This window comes from Solea senegalensis, linkage group LG7 (assembly GCF_019176455.1).
Source record: "Solea senegalensis isolate Sse05_10M linkage group LG7, IFAPA_SoseM_1, whole genome shotgun sequence".
NCBI classification, from domain to species: domain Eukaryota; kingdom Metazoa; phylum Chordata; class Actinopteri; order Pleuronectiformes; family Soleidae; genus Solea; species Solea senegalensis.
Genome location: NC_058027.1, coordinates 4,470,223 through 4,489,334, shown reverse-complemented (window position 1 = coordinate 4,489,334; position 19,112 = coordinate 4,470,223). Strand labels below are relative to the sequence as shown.

Below are 19,112 nucleotides of genomic sequence, written 5' to 3'. Positions count from 1 at the left end.
TTTTGACAATTGATTAATCAGTTCAAAGCTTTTTTCCATGATTAAAACAAGATTTCTGATTGTTTAAGTTTCTTAAATGTGAGCATTCTCTTCATTTCTTTGCTCTGGATGACAAAGAATTGAGTAAAAGTTTACCATTTTGGTTTGTGAACAAAACAAGACATTTGAGAACATCATCATTTCCAGGTTTGGCGAACACCGATCAACATTTTTTAAGGTTTTCTGATATTTTATGGACCAAACGAAAAAATCATTGGCAGATCCATCAGTTCAGGGCTTGCTTTTCGTGTCCCGTCTCTCTCCGACTGGTACATCCGTCTCCTCAGGCGGGAATAATCGTTCACTCCTTCAATTTCCGTTGAAGACAGAGGTGCGCCTGGCTTTTAAAGGAAATGACAAGGAAAAACTGACTGGCTTAGTTGATGTTATGCCCAAAACACATCCATTTAGACACAAGCCCTGTCCCGAGATCACACGGACACGCCCTAACACACTTTGTGCCGCACACTTTAGCCCATCGATCGTTGAAACGAGGCCATGAGAGTGCACGGCCTGTGGCGGCGGGACTACTCTATCTCACTAGTCTGCATAGTAACAGGTGAGAGACAGAGAGAGGAGGGGCCTGCTTTAACCCTGTGTCAATATCGCTCTCTTTCTCTTTCTGTCATGCATTTTTTATTCACTCTCTTTTGTAGTTTGACGTAGCTTTAGTTTCCCGAGATCATGTCATTCAGTGCTTTTTTTTTTGTGTGCCTTTTTATGGGTGAAAGGAAGAAGAGGCCGAGTGCAAACAGTGCCACGTGTGCACTGTGGTCTGGATGAATATGTGTTTTTTTTTTTTTGTTTCTCGTGCAAATACAGAAAAAACTCCCTCAGTCGGAGGAGAAATGGAGACGTATTTACCTACTGCTTGCCAACGTCTTTCTTTGTGTGAGTCAGTGATCTGGTTTGGAACCACAGGAAGCCTGGTGAGGAAAACACTCCGTCCAAGCACATCCTCTCTGTCTCACACCTCAGCACAGACACACACGGGCAAGATCAGCTCAGATGTTTTCCTGGATCCACTCCGAGTGACGGCTAACGCGGCTCTACCTCCATCTGCTCGTCCCTGCATCTCTGCATCCCTGTGTCCATTCTCCTCCTCCTCCTCCCCATCGACACCTCTTCCCTCACTGCCCTACTTTCCCCATCTTCATCAGCTCGGAGAGACTTCTGCCTCTTGACAGCATATTTAATGTTTAATGCGCTTTGATTTCCACCCAGACACTTACGAGGCTGCAGAGGAGAGGGTTTGATAAGAGAGTTAAAGCGAGAGAGAGAGAGAGAGAGAGACGGAGGTAGATAAGGTTAGGCTGCGCTTGTGCGGCGCATGGTTTGGGAGATGTGAAAGGCATGTGGGGAGGAGCACCGTCTCTCAGTGGGAGTGACGGAGGTGGGGGTGAGCTGACCTGGATACATGCACATGTGTGACATTCATTAATTTTAAATCGCACTATTTAAAAAAAAAGAAAAAAAAAGAAGAGGAAGTTGTGTTGAAACATGGATAATCTGTGATCTCCGCTGCTGACTCATGAAAACTGCACAAGGAGGGACAAGAGGCTGAACCCATTCAGGCTAATTGATAGTTACTCTGTGGTGTTTTATTCAAAACGCACTTAATCATGCATCATGTTTCTATCACTGGAGATGTCCAACTTGTCTGCCGAGTTCACATCTCCGAGCCTCCGCAGGGTCATCCAGGCGGCGTAAACACCCGGCTAAATTCCGAGCCTGCGTATGTCAGCGCTTTTCGGACGGTTTAAAGTAAATAAATATGCACTGTGTGCCATGTTATATTATTTCTTCAGCTCGTCAAGTTAGAACGGACTCAGAACTTCACATAACCCATAATAAGGATGATGTCACACGCAGCATACTATAAAACGATTGACCTTATTCTGAATAAGATACTCGGATAATGATGTGATTTACATAATACAACAGTTAGGGGCGGGCAATATGGTTAAAATGTATCACAGTTTTATTTGACAGTCAAAGTATGAGTTTATCAAACCTTTTACATAGATTTTTTAATGCTCTGCAAGTTACTGAACAGGGAAATCTATTTCCCTATGAAGAAACATAACCCTAAAATAAAATAAATAACAGAGCATTTACGGTGCTTTCACAACAGCTCCTTTTTAATCGAACCCTTGTTTGTTTGCTTGGAAAGTCTGAAGTCAAAGAAGCTAACTCTGGTCCCCCAAGTGAACCCTAATTGTAACTCAAACTGCTTCACTTAAGTCAAAACCTTTTATTTTAATAAAACTGCAGATTTTGTAAGATAAAAGTCACTTCTTTCCACCACTTCTATGACATCACGGTTTGGTTTGGAGCAGTAAAGCCCCGGGTCCAGCTTGACTGAGAACAGTACTTTTACATGGTAGGCGGGGGGTGGGGCCTGTGCCTGGCGTTTTCGTAGCGTGACGGCGTACCGCTAGCGACGAACGGCAACCTCAGAACAGACGACAGTGGAGGACATCCAGCTCAGTCTGTGGCTGTTTGTCGCAACAACAACAACAACAACCATTTACCGTCCATTGCCATCCAGCAGTGCCGGTCCAAGCCTTTATGGGGCCCTAAGTTGAATTTGATTTGGGGGCCCGCTTCAACCACCTCAGAGTAGCTGGTGCTTGAGTATTGTTGAAGTGTGTATATATGTGTATATGTATATATATGTATGTATATATATATATGTATGTATATATGTATGTATATATGTATATGTGTATATGTATGTATGTATGTATATATGTATATATAGGTGTATATATATATATATGTATATGTGTATATGTATGTATGTATGTATATATGTATGTATGTATGTATATATGTATATATAGGTGTATATATATATATGTATATGTATATATATGTGTATATACTGTATGTATACATAGTACTGTTTTAAAAGTTTTAGGCAAAAATGCTGTAAAGTTAGAATACTTTCTCAAATACAAATTCAAATTCTTTATTTTTTTTTTATCAATTTACAAATGTGTTTTTGACATATTTCCACAGATAAATACATAATTAGTGTGTAATATCCTGGAAGGATGAGATTTTAAATTTAGTTTAACAAAAACGCCGCTAACTTCCTGCGACATTAGCCCAAACTCCAAGAAGCAGTGGAAATGACCCTCAGTCTTGAAGTAAAATGAATGACTTCCTGTTTGAGATATGTCTGGGAGTCATGAGATATGATGATACACTTTGCATTAATTACGCGACGGTTTGTGCTATCGTAAACATTCCAACGGGTTCTGAAAGTTAAGAAGTTGCATGTCGAAGTCAACATGTAGTTATTACGGTAATTTCATTTGTGCTGTTGCAGGAAGCCTGCAAATCAGCGTCTTTGTCACCAGAGAGGGGAAAAGTGGGAAAAACACTTGTTTGGCCTGTTTTTGGACATTGAGACAAAAACTAACACTACAAACGTTATTTTAACCGTGTTTTATCACACTAAATCGTTTTGTTTCGAATAAAAACATAGTTTTTCTTCATTTTAATTTGTTAATTTACTATTTTAACATTTTGTGATGTTTCTTGTAAACTTAAAACAATTTTGTGATGTTTTTCAGGAAAAGGAACTTAACTCACAGGACATATCCTGGCCCTTTTATGGTTAAAATAAGTCCAGACGGACATTAGGTGTTAAAGGGTAAATCATCAGCATTGCGTGAACTTGGCAATGGTTTGAATGTAACGGACATTCATTCATATGTAAAAGTTACACACTTCAGCTTTAACATTTGTGCCTAAATGAAAAGCAAGCTGCTCTTTGACGTGGAATATTAAAAAAAATCACCTCCAACAAACACACAAACACACCAGCGAGTCCAAGGGCAACACACACACACACACACACAACCCGCTGAACTCTGCGAGCCTCTTTCCTCTGTCTCTCAGGTTATCATTTGGAATTCTGCTTTAAGTGCCTCTGTCTCTGTTGCAGCCCGCTATAAAACATGCATGCAGAACCTCTTGGTGTGTGTACATCACAGCACGCGGTCGGCTGCATGGCTGACAAGCTGGCTTTCTGGAGATGATTCCTCATCCGCGCGCACTGGCCCCCGGCTTTTTCATGTTGTGGTGGTTCTGCTGTCGTTAGGCCGTTCTGCCAAAAAAAAACAAAAACAAAAAAACGAGCTATTCCGCACGAGTTCTGTGGCTCCCGTCATCAAAGAGACAATTCTGTCCGTGTTAAGCACTGACTGAACAGCTGATTTGTGATGAAACGCCACATTCTTGCTCAGACCTGGTATTAACATCAGTGATCCGATCATTATGTTGTGGCTTGAAAGCGCCCGACGCTTCTCTTTTCTAATGGTTAAAACCTTTTTTTGAGCTTTGATTCAAGCTCCTCTTGTCTCTTTTCCCATCTCTCGCTCTCTCTGACACACAAACACGCTGACTACAGACACAGACACGTCCACACACAGCAGACTCTTTATTGAAAACAGTCATAATTAGAGCTGAAACAAGTGGCGCTAAATTAATCGACAACTATTTTGATAATCGATTAATCGGTTTGAAGCTTTTTTCACGATTAAAACACAATTTCCGATTCTTTACGCCTCTTAAATGTGAGTGTTTTCTTCATTTCTTTGCTCTAGATAACAAAGAAATCATTAAAAGTCAATCATTTTTGTTCATGGACAAAACAAGACATTTGAGAACATCATCATTTCCAGGTTTTGACGAACACCAATCAACATTTTTTAAGGTTTTCTGACATTTTATGGACCAAACGATGAATCGATGAATCAATGAATCTTGACAATAATCACCCGGCTGCACCCAGAACACATTTTCATTGCCAAATGCGAACAGAATAGATGTTAATACCGGGTCTGAACGAGGTCAACAAAGGTCAACAAAGGTCAACAAACCCACCAGAGTAGGGAGGAAACTCCTTGCTCATGTGTGAAAGTGTGACTACTTCCTGTTACCACTAATTCCACTTATGGAATAACTATTAACACTAAAAATGACATTCAATAAAACATGTATTTTATTTTTAACAAGATACTGATTGTAAGCTATTTTTCATTGTTAAGCATTATGACCAAAGTTTTGTATATAAGAAGTAGTAAAATGCAGAAGCTCTTATTTTGAAAGCCAGGTTGAAAGGAAGTGGTGGTATAGTGATTACTGTGTATGGAGAAAAAAAAAGAAAGTCCAGTCAGCTGATAACTGGTTCATGTAAGGATCCTCCACTGTTTGCTTTTTGAGGCTAAAAACCAACGATAACACAAAAACACGTGTTTGTCTGATAAGAATAACTCGTAAAACCGGAGATAACATGAAACGTGTATTAGATTTTCTCAGAAAAAGCACTAAAACAAAAGATATAAGATATTATAAGAATAACGTTACACACAGACGTGTATTTTATTTTTCTAAGACTATCTTATAAAACATAATGTAAAATCAAAACCTGTATCATCCCTGAACTGGCGATAAATTGTGTTGACAGGAAGTAGTCATACAGGAAAACTACAAAGTAAAACAGGAAGTCAGGCTTATGCATAATCCTCTATTTTTCTAAAACAGAAAAATAAATCTAAAAAAAACATACAGTTGTGTGCATTTCTGATTTTACACTGAGGTTTTTGGGATTTTTAGGTTTATGCCATGAAAGAGGCTCTTTAAGGTTTGTTGTTTGCGTGTTTTAAAATGTGTGTGTGCATTACATGTGGTGTGCACGTAGGGGAGATGAATGCATTCAGAAATTGATGCAATTAACTCATTCATTTCACATTTTGAAATGTCTTAATCTAGATTAATCGCAATTAAAAGTGTTATTCTCTTCTAATGAGTCAAATGTATGAGTAGTCCAGACAGTGTGCATTTCAGACACAATTGTTTTTAAGTGTATCCGTGTAAACGTGGTTTCAAAGAGACCAATCAAGTGTCAACCAGACACTACGAACACTGTGCTAAATGCGTTAAATTATTGCGTTAACTCTGACAGCCTTAGATACAATACTTAATTGTCGCTCTGGAGAAATTTGCTGTGTATCGGAATGTTGTCCACAGTGTGTGTGTGTGTGTGTGTCAGCTTCCTGTGACACTGACCTGTCCTGAGCTGCTGTCCTCTCTCCCTCGAGACACGGTCGCGATCATCACTGCTCCCTAAAATCTTTGACAGACAGGTCGGGGGAAAACAAAACTCCACATTCAGCATGTTCTCTCCTCTGGGTCAGCGTACATTGAGTAAACACAGGGGCTGGAACTCCTGAGTAGATTTAAAGATGAACAAGAAAATAAAAACATCCAGCTTAAAGATGATAGTGTTAATCTACATAATAAAACACCCTGAACTGAAACTCATTGACAAACACCATCATTCTCTTTTACTATCTCTCTCTCTCTCTCTTTCTCTGCCTCCCTCACTCACTCACTCTGTGATTTCCTCTCAGCATCACAACAGAGTCCCACGCAGAGGCTCTCGCAGAAGGGTGTTTTTGTACTTTGCAGGGGTGCTGTTGGCAGAGAGCGGTCATGTTACAACAGACAGACATTTAAAAAAAGACTCAGACTCAGATTCACAAGAGACGGGAGGAAATGAGAATATTAAAGGAGCTGTATGCAAGACATTCATTATTATTATTATGTCATAAAATCACTTAAATTCACATTTTCTGTTTATGTTGTGGGTCAAATTCTTCACGTATTAGTCCTTTGGTTTGTGAGGGATTGGATCCTCCAACTCTCTGGTAATCTCAAATCTCTGGGGAGGAGATTTAATATGTTTTGACACTTGTAGTACATCTAATTTAGTTGAGTTCAGTTCATTTTGTGCACACATTAAACTCATATGTGAAAAAATATATTAAAATATGCCAGGAGAGGTAAAATAAGTGACTAGTAATAAAAGTATAGTAGATATACATGTGTATATATATGTGTGTGTATATATATATATATATATATATATATATATATATATATATATATATATATATATGTGTATATATATATGTATGTATATATATATATGTATACATATATATGTATATCTATATATGAGTGTCAAACATGTGCAACAATGACTTTTAGTGTTCAAAACAGTTGAACCCTGCAATCCCAATTAAAAACTTTGTGGCGCGTGGTTGCCATGGAAACAAGGAGCTGCACTTACACCCAGTGTTGCACTCTGTTCATGCACATACTGTACATATATGTCCTGCCCTCTCTTTTGTTTTGATAAGCACTGAGCCTGTTTAGCTCCATGGTAGCTCAGTGGTGGAGCGAGTCGCCTTTCAAATCGAAGGTTGTGGGTTTGAGTCCCGGCGTTGATTGGTATGAAAGATGAGTAATAGGAAATGTGGTGTATGAAAGAGTGAATGGGTGAATGGCAAGACTGTAGTGTAAAGCAGCTTCCTCTCCACTTTTCTGGTTGAGGCATTTTTGAGAGGGGTACTGAGGTAAGTTAGGATTGTTAGGTGCGGTAACAGTTGGTGTTTCCAACCTATAACCTATCTGCACTTGACTATCGATTAAAGGCATTAAAAGCCCAAAAAAAAACTTAAAAAAAAAAAACATTAAATCAAAACATAAAGTCAGTAAAGCCAGAATTGCAATTTAACATTTATTACATATAGCACCTTTAAGCCTGAGTTACACGCCATTGTTTTGACAATAAATAGATCTCATAAGGTTGTTGATATAATTGTGCAGTGAAATTGTTAATTGACTTTTACTGAATGAAAGTCGACAGTAGCTCAGTGGTTGACTGATTTGTCTTTTAAATTAAAGGTTGTGTGTTCATTTCCCACATGCAGAAAATGCACTTCCCATATGAATGTGTGAGTGATGGACAATATAAATACAAATAATACCCAACAGTTGTACACGGAGACTGTAAATAACAATCACACTGCACAATAAGCAAAATATGCCAATGTCCACAACACAACAAAGGTGAGCGGCATGAACGTGTTGATTTCTGTCCCTCAACCCATGTAAAAGTGTTGTGTGGTAGTATAGTATAGTATAGTATATTATAAATCAAGTAACAACACTAACTCTCTCTCTGTTAATACTCCCCCCATCGCTGACAGTCACTGCAGCCCGGTGTTAGCAGACGACAAAATGAGATGGGAAGCCAATGATATCAATAACGTTGTGACCATGTGCTCGAGCTGAGTTCAGAATATGGACCGCAGAGATTATGTGTATCAGCTGGGGATTTAGGGGGCGAAACACTGGCCCGGTCGCTTGAGCGGAGGAGCTTCAGGATAGACTTAATAAAACTATCAGTGTAAGATGGAAACAGATGGCGTCAGGGAAGTCTTAGGAGAGCTTGTCGGCCGCTTGTTTTCACGACTGAGCTGCTCTTAAGGACTTTCTTAGAAGCAGATTGTCTCTGTAAGTACCTTAGCACACCGTAAAGTAGAGACAAACTAATTGGACTACAAGAGCTCCTGCCTTGAACCGTGCTTCCTATAAACCTAGGGAAGTATCTCAGGGGCCGACTTTTTGATAATGTGTGGAACTCTGAAATTCGACAATGTCGTGCAAACACTCGTGTGTGGACGTTTGAATGAATGAAAGAAATTAAATGATGAATTAATAAAAGTAATGACACAGCTACTGTTTATCTACTGTTACTTGGGACACAAACAACTAATTAGCATAATTAGCTGTGGTTTTACCTGCGGCTGCTAATGTTGCCTTGAAAGTTTTACCAGTGTGTTCATAGCACTCATAGCATAACGTTCTTCAATAGCAAAAAAAAGAAGCAATATTATCCGTCAGAGTTGTCGTGCCTGTTGTGTAAAACTGACCAGAAATGCTAATCTGAGAAGTCGCTCAGACAAATGTCTGCTTATGTTTCTGCTGAAAATAGGGTGTAAAGACTCAGAAGTAGATACTGTGCATTGCTTTAAATGTTGGCGGTGTGTCTGTCACTTGGCGTTTGAGGTAGCTTTTCAGAGGTGAGCATCGTGTCTGTTGTGGCTAAGTAACTAGCAAGAGTTGCTAACGTTGTTGTTTTCTCCGGCAACAGGGAGATTAAGCTTGTCTGCGAACCCTGTTTGGTCTTTGTGGTGTTTGAGCTCAAGACTATATCTATATTGATCGGTTATCACCTGTGCTGGTGTATGACATGATTCGATTAGCCGACGCTAATCCATCGTCCATTTGAATGCCTACACAGCATTATGTGCGATTTGGCCATTAAGTAAGCATAACGGATTAAAGTAGCAGTCCCCTAATAATGGACTTCGGACCAGACGCCGTCTTTTCTGGACTCATCTGGACATATTTCCATAAATCACTGATCACTGCTTTGTTTTGATGGCGCATTTGGATTTTAACTGGTGCAGCTTTTCCAGCATTTATGGCACTGAGGTCCAGGAAATGCAGACTAATTACATGCGTGACAACATTCAATCATACTAGTGAATGGGCTACATGCTCGGAGCGTCACTTACAACTTCCGCTGAAATATAAGACACTTCTGGTCAGTTGTCGCCAAAAAGGGGACAATTGGATTTTGTAAGGAGATTAGCGATTAAAACAAACACATTTACATTTTCTAATTCTGTGCACAGTCTCTGCAAATGATGTCATTCAAAGCTAAATACTGTCGGTAACTTCTGCCTGTATTTCTGTGCATCTTGTCCAGTCAGGACACATGATTTCCATTAGCCAGACTGAGCGACCTGTGCTGGTTTTGTAGGGATTAGAGCTCATGTTTCACGACAACATACACAGATAAAATTATCTTCCACCACAGTTTAAATAGCACAATCGCAATCTGTCGCGTGTTACGCACAAATCCCATATTTCCTGTTTCAAAGTAAAAGCGTTCGACATTTTCCGTTCCCTGAATCCATTCATTTTTAAAACAAGGCTTAAACTGTGAAATATATGCATGACTGACGAGATGTGGATTGATACAACAATAGTTAAGAATGTATGTGTATATATGTATATATGTATATATATATATATATATATATATATATATATATATATATGTTTTCCAACCCATCCACTTGAAATTGGCACAGATTTATACATAATTTAAACATACAGTCTATTGGACTGAACCAGCTCCACTTAGAGACATTCTGAAGTTCTAGACCTTGGCTTGAGGAAGTTTTCTCTCTGGCCCTCTTGGGATTTTAATCGACTGCCTCTGGATTAAACAAAAGAAGCCTTTGAAACACTGTGTTAAGGCGAAGTAAATTAATCCAATTTCACAGCCGGCTGGTGAGAGGTGAGGACAGCCGAGCCAAGGCTGCACTAATTAGCCATATATGTGTCACAGCTGATTATATCAGAGAGCCTACCCGGACCTACAACCGTCGCCTGCGTCCGACACAAAAATCACACATGTGCACACATGACAACCTGTTTCCTTTTACAAACAAACACCAGGGAGTCCTGGTGTTTTTTAACCTGAGCCACACACGAGGTGCAGTGATAAGTGACACGATGATGAGAGTATGGACTTTGCATGTGTGCTGCATGCACATTGTCCCGCTCAATGGACGCACACGCTGTGGAGACGCATCAGCTCAATGCCGCAGGCCACCACAGATGTTCCAGAGGAGAGTTTACAGCCTCATATCGAGTTCTTAACCAGTTAACACTTACTGTGCGTTTGAGCCACTCTGCATCTCCACATGTGCGCACATGCCCGCGGTTCTGTTCATACCTGCATGAGGGTCTGGGTCAGTCTAGTCTTTCAAGCATGCGTGCTTGTTCTCTCATTCCATTCCATTTCTCACCAGGGGTTTGCCCTCGGCGAATCAGAGTCTTTGTCACCAGAGAGGGAAAAAGTGGGGAAAACGCCTGTATATGTTTCCACTTTTTGGCCTGTTTTTGGACATTGAGACAAAGACTCAAACATGTTTATTTTAAATATGTGTTATACTGTTCAACTTTCAAATTGAACACGCAAAACCTGGAAAAACTACAGTGTTTTTCTAAATAAAACTTGTTAATACAACATTTTAACATGCAGTAAATTGTAAATAACCGCCAGATATTGAAAGTTATTCAGGAAAAATGTTACTCAAAGGACATTTTCTGTCCCTTTTATAGTTAAAATAAGCAAACAACGGACAGACATTTTGAGGCTTAGGTGTTAAAGAGTTAAACATTGAAAGTGGCAAAGCTTACATATGAATTTTCACTATTTTTATCTGATCTAATTTAGTAGGGCTGCTTTTTATAATCATCATAATTCGTAATTGATTATTTTCTCACTTAGTTGGTCCACAAAATCAAATGAAAATAGTTTTAATGGTTTCTTTGTTATTTTGCACAAATAAATAAGAGAATATTCTGATTTAAGAAGCTGAAAAATCACATAACCTCAAAAAATAATAACTACATTTTTTTTATTTGTGTGTATTTAAAAAAATGCTTGATGTCATTAGATGCAAATTTATGAATTTTCTTTTGAGTTTTAACCAAATTTTGTGCCATTTAACTCAGTCTCGGCCAAAGTAGTGCAAAATGGGAAACTATCGGAGGTGAAGTGGAGACAAGGAAAACAAAGAAGAAGATTTGTTTAGTCAATATTATACTGTACTAATACTGTAGATGTAGCATGTGTAAAATAATTACAGTATCCTAACTCATTCTGCTCCCGTTCTATGATAGTAATTATCACCACACAGTCAAATAATTACAGTGGCAAAGAAATTACAATTAACCGATTGTGTGACTCACTGGGGACTCCCCTTCACTATTGTGCACGTGTGTGTGTGTGTGTGTCTGTGAGAGAGAGAGATAACTCCACGGAGGCCATGTCCCTGCAGATGACATGTGATAGCAGATTAATAGCCTAACATATTAACGTCACAAACCCTATTATTTGCCCTGGTATCTGTGCTTAATCAGTTATTTTCCAACAGCTCAGTCACCAGTCAGACTTCTGTGTTCCACCTTCACTGTAATCTTACATTAATCACACTCTGAACTGGTATGCAGTTATGTGGAGAACTCCATGTGACTAAACAGACTTTCAATCATTATTATAATATTATGGATGAAAAAAAAAATTCAGACTAAAATTTATGGAGCCCCTCAAGTGTTATTTTATATCCTGTGTGCACTTTAATGTGTTATAAATTTACCCTGTAACACCTAAGCCTCAAACTGTACGCCTGGACTTTTTTTTTGCTTATTTTAACCATGAAAGTGCCAGAAAATGTTCCATTTTTCCAGAATACATTTCAATATCTGGCAGTTATTTATAATTTAACAATTTAGAATAAAATGTTTTAAGTAGAAATATACATTTTTAGTGTTAAATTCTAAATGTGAACAGTATAAGACATATTTAAAATGTCTCAATGTCCAAAAACAGGCGCAAAAAATGCAACTGTGGCACTTTTCCAACTCTCTCCTCTCTGCTGACAAAGCAGGTGAGCAATACGAGCGTAAAATTACAACACAATATCCCACCGTGATATCGCCATAGAGATATTCATGGTGATATTTCACCGATTTTCAAAGTAAAAGTTCTTGTTTGGATACAAAATGATATGTACTTCAGAATAAGATAACATATTTATATGCAAAATAAATCTATTATCATTATTATTATTATTATTATTATTATTATTATTGTTGTTGTTATTATTATTATTATTATTGTTATTATTCTTTTTATTATTATTATTAATATTAATATATAATATAATATTAATAAATAATGTCTCTGAAACGTTTATCAGGCAAAAAAAAGGGAAATCACAGCTTCCTCTGAAATCAAACATGTTTGACGTTGACATTATTATTAATAATAATAATAATAATAATAATAATAATAATAATAATAATAAATGCTAAATTAAGTGAATACAGCCATACAAGCAAATGTATTTCTATATTAGGAGGAGAAGGGTTTTTTTGGGCTGCATGTAATCAGTTGGAGGGGCCACTTGTGGCCCGCGGGCCGCCACTTTGACACCTCTGGTTTAGAGGATGGAAGCAGAATGTGTTACTTCTCTTCACATGAAGAGGTTGACACCTTCAGATGCACAGGGGAGACAAGAGGAGCAAGTATAGATGTAGAAGTACTTGTCAAGTTCCCGGATCTGCCCTCGACAGAGCTGATAAAGCAGCGTTGAAACACTGAGGAATCCTCTGAGCTGCAAAGGTCAGTCAGATCAAATCCCAATCTTGCCTTGGGCACTAAGGCCTCGTTTAGACTGCAGCCCAAATCGCAAAAGAAACACAAAAACACATGACATCTGATTCCAAAGCTGATTCAAACCACATACGGAGGTGGTTCCGAATCCGTCTTTGATTTTCTGAGTTGAAAAATCCGAGTTCATCCGAGTTCCATGACCTTGGAATTCCCGGGGTTCTGAAAGGGAACGTGCTGTACGCACCATCCGTCCTCCACAGAAGACTGTGCTTTTACTCCAGATCAGACAGCACATATTTCTCCGGGTCAACAGATCTTAGCAGCATAACGTAGCTTCCTACCACAGGGATGATTAATACAGAGTGAGATTTCAGGACACAGGAACTCAACGGGGATTCTGTGTGGATACAGGCCAAGGTGTAGTGGGGCATTTTCCCTAGCAACCCAGCGCTATCGAGTCCTGCTCCCCAACCAATAGCACGCACTGTAGTAATGTAAGCAGTGTATTCATCTGCAACTTGTCTTGTTAACAAAAACACAGCATTTCTAACTGATATTCTCTTTAAAGCTCATACAGTCGCCTTAAAACAAGTAAAGAAATGAAGCAGTTAATGTTTCCAACTCACTCAATTGATGGGTTTATGAACACAAGTTATCCCATGGTCAGCAACCGATATAATGTCTCTATTGTGTAGACATGTTCAGTGTGAGTCCATGAATGATCTCACTCATAAGATCCATATCTTGTGAGCACAAGATAAAAAGGAGAAGAGAAACTTTCTGGGATTGAAGAAAACAATCAAAAAAAAAAAAAGCCAAAAATCCACTCCACAACATTACATTTAAAAACATGAAAATTGTACTTACTGTACAACAAACCAAGGAAAACACACTGGATAATATTTACAGCGATAATTTCCCAATGTCACTATTGTCGTGTTGTTTTTCAAGCGTCAGATAATCCTGTGACCTAGTGCGGCGTGAAGGTGATCTGCAGTGATGCTGTATTTTGTGGTACTTTGTAGTATTATATGAATTATATGTGTTATAGACTGCATTCAGAGGCTTAATAGTTGTCAGTTAAAGGCACTGTCCAATCAGGAGTCAGAACTACAGGCGGTCAATCCGTGTATCATTCTTTTTACAAAATGAAACGAAAAAAAGATAAAAAAAAAACAGATTACGAACTGTTGATTTGATTTTCAAAATAAAATGACAAATGTAAAAACAGATGACTTGTTTTTTTTTTTTCCCATTTTCCGACTAAAATTAGAAACATTTATAATGATAATGAGCATTTCCTGCAAATTACGTGACCCGAAGTTTGCGTAAACCGGAAGTGACCTGTGAAAGGGGAGGAGCTTCACACGGGACAACAAACATAAAATCAACAAAAGATGACATTTTTATGCTTTTAGTGCAGTAAAGTTAAGAGAAAGTGTGACGACACTACACTGTTCTATAGTGAAGTTATTGAATATCTTTTTTCGGGTCTTGCACTTTATAGACGGTCCCTGAGCTCCGGTTTCACTGATGACTGCATGTAGACATCAACATGTCTACATCAGCTTCTCCAGCTCTTTTTTGATCAAAACAATGTTGTAGCTTGTCGTTTACGTTGCTATGATTCAAAATATGCTTTTGCACATTGAGATAAAAAACTCAAACAAATGTTATTTTAAATATGTTTTATACTGTTCAAATTTCAAATTGAACACAAAATCTGGTGTTTGTGTACAACTACAGTGTTTTTTCTAAATAAAACCTTTTGTTTTTCTTCATTTTAAATTGTTAATACACCATTTCAACATGCAGTAAACTGTAAATAACTGCCAGATATTGAAAAAAAAGCATGTTTACTGTTAAAATAAGCATAAAAGTCCACACGGAGATTTTGAGGCTTAGCTGTCGAAGGGTTACAACAATATAATAATTAAAAACAGAGGAAAAAATAACCTCTGTAAGTACAATGGTACTGACAGACCGGAAATAAGCGTGTGTGGTAAACCAGACCTTTAAGTGTGTTAAAGTGAAGCAGGGCCATATGGTTCGCGGTGGATCAGAGGCAGTAATCCTCAGGTCGGTGCGACCTCGGCTGAACCTCTGCGCCACACCGTCTGATGGCTAAGCGGCGGCGCGGCGCAGCCACAGCCTCGATAGCCGCTGATCTCATACAGTCACTTTGCTCATTATCACGTGCGGTAACCGGCTTACGCGCGTTAATGCCGCTTTGGCAGACTGGTGTCTCGAGTGTTCACACGACCGACAGCTCATCAAACAGAAGAAGAAGAAGAAGAGAATTGTGCATCCAGGCGGCTGATGTTCTCCTTATTTATCTACCTGTTTCTCAGATGAATGAGTTTTCTCTTTCTCTTATAAAAGACGAGGGGCCGGCAAGTAAATTTGCCCTGGGGCCAATATTTTTCCAAGCAAATGAAATCCGGGCCAAAACATCTTCATATTCATCAGGCAAAACCATTTTGCTACTACTTACTTAATTTCTGATCGTAGCTCTTCAATATTGTACAAAAATGGCTATGTGTCATCTTATTCTCATGGTAAAAATGGAGATAAAACATTACAACTTTTTATTATAGTACCATCATGTTGATTCTAATTAGATAATCCCTCATCCCAGTTTGTTAGTTGTACTTTTTTTCCCTCCTGTATTTAGCTGACAGATTAATATTTATGATGATGCACTGCGTTACAGTCGACTCTTAAGGCTGCCATCGTCTTTATTAAACACACTGTTATGACTTACTAGGTTGAAGTCTTGACAGATTTATTACAATAAATCCATAACCATCACAGTGGCAGATAAAGAGGAGCTGATGAATTGGGAAGATCTTTAAACCTCGGGATTATTAAAACATAGATTATGCAAATGCTGCAGCTGCTCAGTGTCAGGAGGAGTTTATCACTCAATTCACCCCATTTTTTTTCGCCACTGAATTTGGGTCTCGTGGAGTCTGAAATCTTTTTTTACAAGAGAAACTTCCACACAAATACAAAATACAACAAGAACTAGGAGTGCACACAGTCACGTCCCCACGCCAAGATTCCAAATGGCCAACTTCCTGTTGAGTTGAGGCCATTGTTGCGATCGACTTTTTTGCTCCTCCTGGTCTACAACATCTTCCCACCAAGTTTCGGGAAATTCCGTGAAACTCACTGTATGCCGAAGTCATAGAGCACTTCCTGTTTCTTGGCGAATGGTCAAAATTCGCATAGTGTTGCCGTGGCCACGCCGGTTAGAATCCGCAAAACCTTTTGACAACTTCACCTTTAATGCGTATAGTACAAATTGGTGTGTTTTATGTTTTATTTTATTTCACTCATTTACGTAGGGTACAAATGGGCAAAATGGACGCCAAAATACACAATGGACAACTTCCTGTTGAGTTGAGGCCATGGGTACGGTCGACTTTTTTGTTTGTCTTGGTCTATAACATCTTCCCACCAAGTTTTGCATAATTATGCCTCTGTTTTCACCTTAGGGGGGCGCCATAGAGCGCTTGAGCAATGCACGGGACAGAGAACTATGCCAATATCGCGTTTTGCATGCAAAGTTTCAAGGTTTTTTATACACGTTAACCCCCTCAAAAATTATCGCAATTCCACGGATATAATAACAATCTGAAAACAATAGGTTCCTCGCACAAGTTTGTGCCAGGAGCCATTTCGGCCCCTGCCATTCAATATGTGGCTCGGGCCCTAATCATTTAATCACCATCACCACCAAAGCCATGTGTAGCAGCAAACAAGGGGCGTCTGTGTATTGGCTATTTGCATGACTAGGACTCACCTGATATTGGTTTTTGCTGATATCGATACCAATTGTTATTAGCTAATGAGGCTGATAATCTAATCCAACTTTATTTGTAAGGAACTTTAAAACAACCAGCAGTGAACCAAAGTGCTGTACAGAAGAATAAATAAAAGACACACTAAATAAAAGGCATAATAAGCTCTCAAGATACATCTGAAACAACTAAAATAAATGAAAAGACACAATGAACACCGATCAAATGAAACAAAAAGCAAACTTCAATGGAAATCCCATCAACAACTTAAACAGTGTCAAAGAGAAGCTGTCTCTGGGATGTGCAAAGGCAGATCATTCCACCGTTTCGGTGCGACAACAGCACTCCCCTCGCTCCCCTCTGAGCTTGTGTTTAGTTTTTGGCACAGTCAGGAGCAGCCGATCAGCTGACCTCACCTGACATAATCAGTATTTAGAAGCAAATGAATGAATAAAATGATGCGCAGACTGTCCTCCAGTTCTGGAACTGCCCTCTGATGAGCTACGTGCAAAAAAAACACAAAGCGGCACAGCCTCTTTTTACCCCCGCTTGTCATTTATGTAGACAACGGATAGATAACAGATTCTAATAATACTTAATAGTGTTGTGATGATTCAAATAAAATGCCAATACCAATAATTGGGAAAATGCCAGAATATGACCCACCAATAATCACCCAGGCCAGTCATCGGTCATCTTTTACACCTCACATACAGTCTTAATCAAATGACCTATAAACAAGAAGGACTCACTTTGGTTTATGCAAATAAAATAAATTAGGAACAACCTGAAATGACTTGCAATTTCAACAATATTATGCCTAAATTGACCATTTACACGTGTGCGTTACAACATAGTGGATATACAAAGGCACAAAAACTTTAGTCACAGGTATCTGGAAGTGAAAAAGTATATAGTATTTCACATTTTGATTCTATTCATAATGTTAAATTTTTCACAAATTCTTCGTGCGGGCCGGATTGGACTGTCCGGCGGGCCGGTTGTGGTCCATGGGCCTTATGTTTGACACCTCCTTAGACAAATCCTTAGACATCTCGATTCATATCTCTAGATGGCATGAATATATATATGAGTAATATATTAATATTCCCTTTTCCTCATGGTCTTTGTCGTTGGACCAACAAAGTGCACACCTCCGTACGCTTCTATGGCTCGCCTCCATATGTTGGCAGCTATACTGTTTTCCTAAAGCCACGACGCTACGTAGCTCCAATCTGAAGAGATTAAACGGTAAATACGCCGCTTAACTCCGCGGTAAACAGATAGACGGACGCTGATCTTGTTATGTTGTGTCTTTTTGTCGGGGAAACAGGATCGAGAGCGGGATTGACCTCGGAGCGCGTTAATAAAGCTGCGTTAAAGGTTTTTTTTATTCACGTTCCTTGCGTTTCTGACTATTTTCATCTTAACTTGTTTGTTTTCCCTTTGATGTCATTCTTCAAACACAGCAAACACACACAAAGAGAACATGAATGAAAAGGAACTGAGAGAAGAATAATCTGATTTAATCTGCCCCCGTTTAACAGGAGATCAACAAAACACTCAAATACAATAAAGTTTAAATAAAATCAGGCTGACACAGTCTCTCACATCCCACTGTTTCTTATCTACATTTCATATTATTCTGACGTATGTCATCGTATTTCCTCAACACGTTGGCGATCAAGGCTTTTGAAAAACTTAAAACTTGAAAGGCCCACGACACAGCCTTGGGTACTCTCCAATCCTGACATTGTCATTATCATTATCACAGGTTCTCTGCGTTAAATGTGGCTGAAAGTGAAGATCAAATAAATGAAGATTTATACATGAATCCATGCATTACAGGTAAATCTTCCGCCTCAGTTAGCTAGCCGGCAAAAGTCTCTTGTAAGCATGCTAATTTTAGCTTAGCTGATCCTGGAAGTATCGAAAGAGGCATCGGCCCCAAGTCGAATTGCAATAAATGTTTTAACTCAACTCACATTTAAAAACAACCGAGGTTGACCAACCCTAAACCAGTTTTTACAGTAGCCCACAGTGGACAAACAAAACATATTTTGAGTTTTGATGCTAGCTGAAGCTGCATAGATTCTCCGATACTTCAGGTTAGGGATATTCAGCTGCGACTTTTACACACT

The 19,112-nt window shown here is 38.9% G+C and overlaps 1 protein-coding gene and 1 long non-coding RNA gene across 3 annotated transcripts in view; one reads left to right on the top strand and one right to left on the bottom strand.

Annotated features, from left to right (window-relative positions):
* The window catches only part of nhsb (Nance-Horan syndrome b (congenital cataracts and dental anomalies)), a 67,332-nt gene that overhangs the window by 9,085 nt on the left and 39,135 nt on the right, over positions 1-19,112 (top strand). The gene's annotated exons all lie outside the window — the stretch shown is intronic.
* LOC122772300 lies at positions 3,912-6,526 on the bottom strand. Its single transcript, XR_006360760.1, has 3 exons — positions 6,450-6,526; positions 6,124-6,283; positions 3,912-4,159 (listed from the first exon to the last, which is right to left on the bottom strand). It is a non-coding gene; the product is annotated as an uncharacterized LOC122772300 (long non-coding RNA).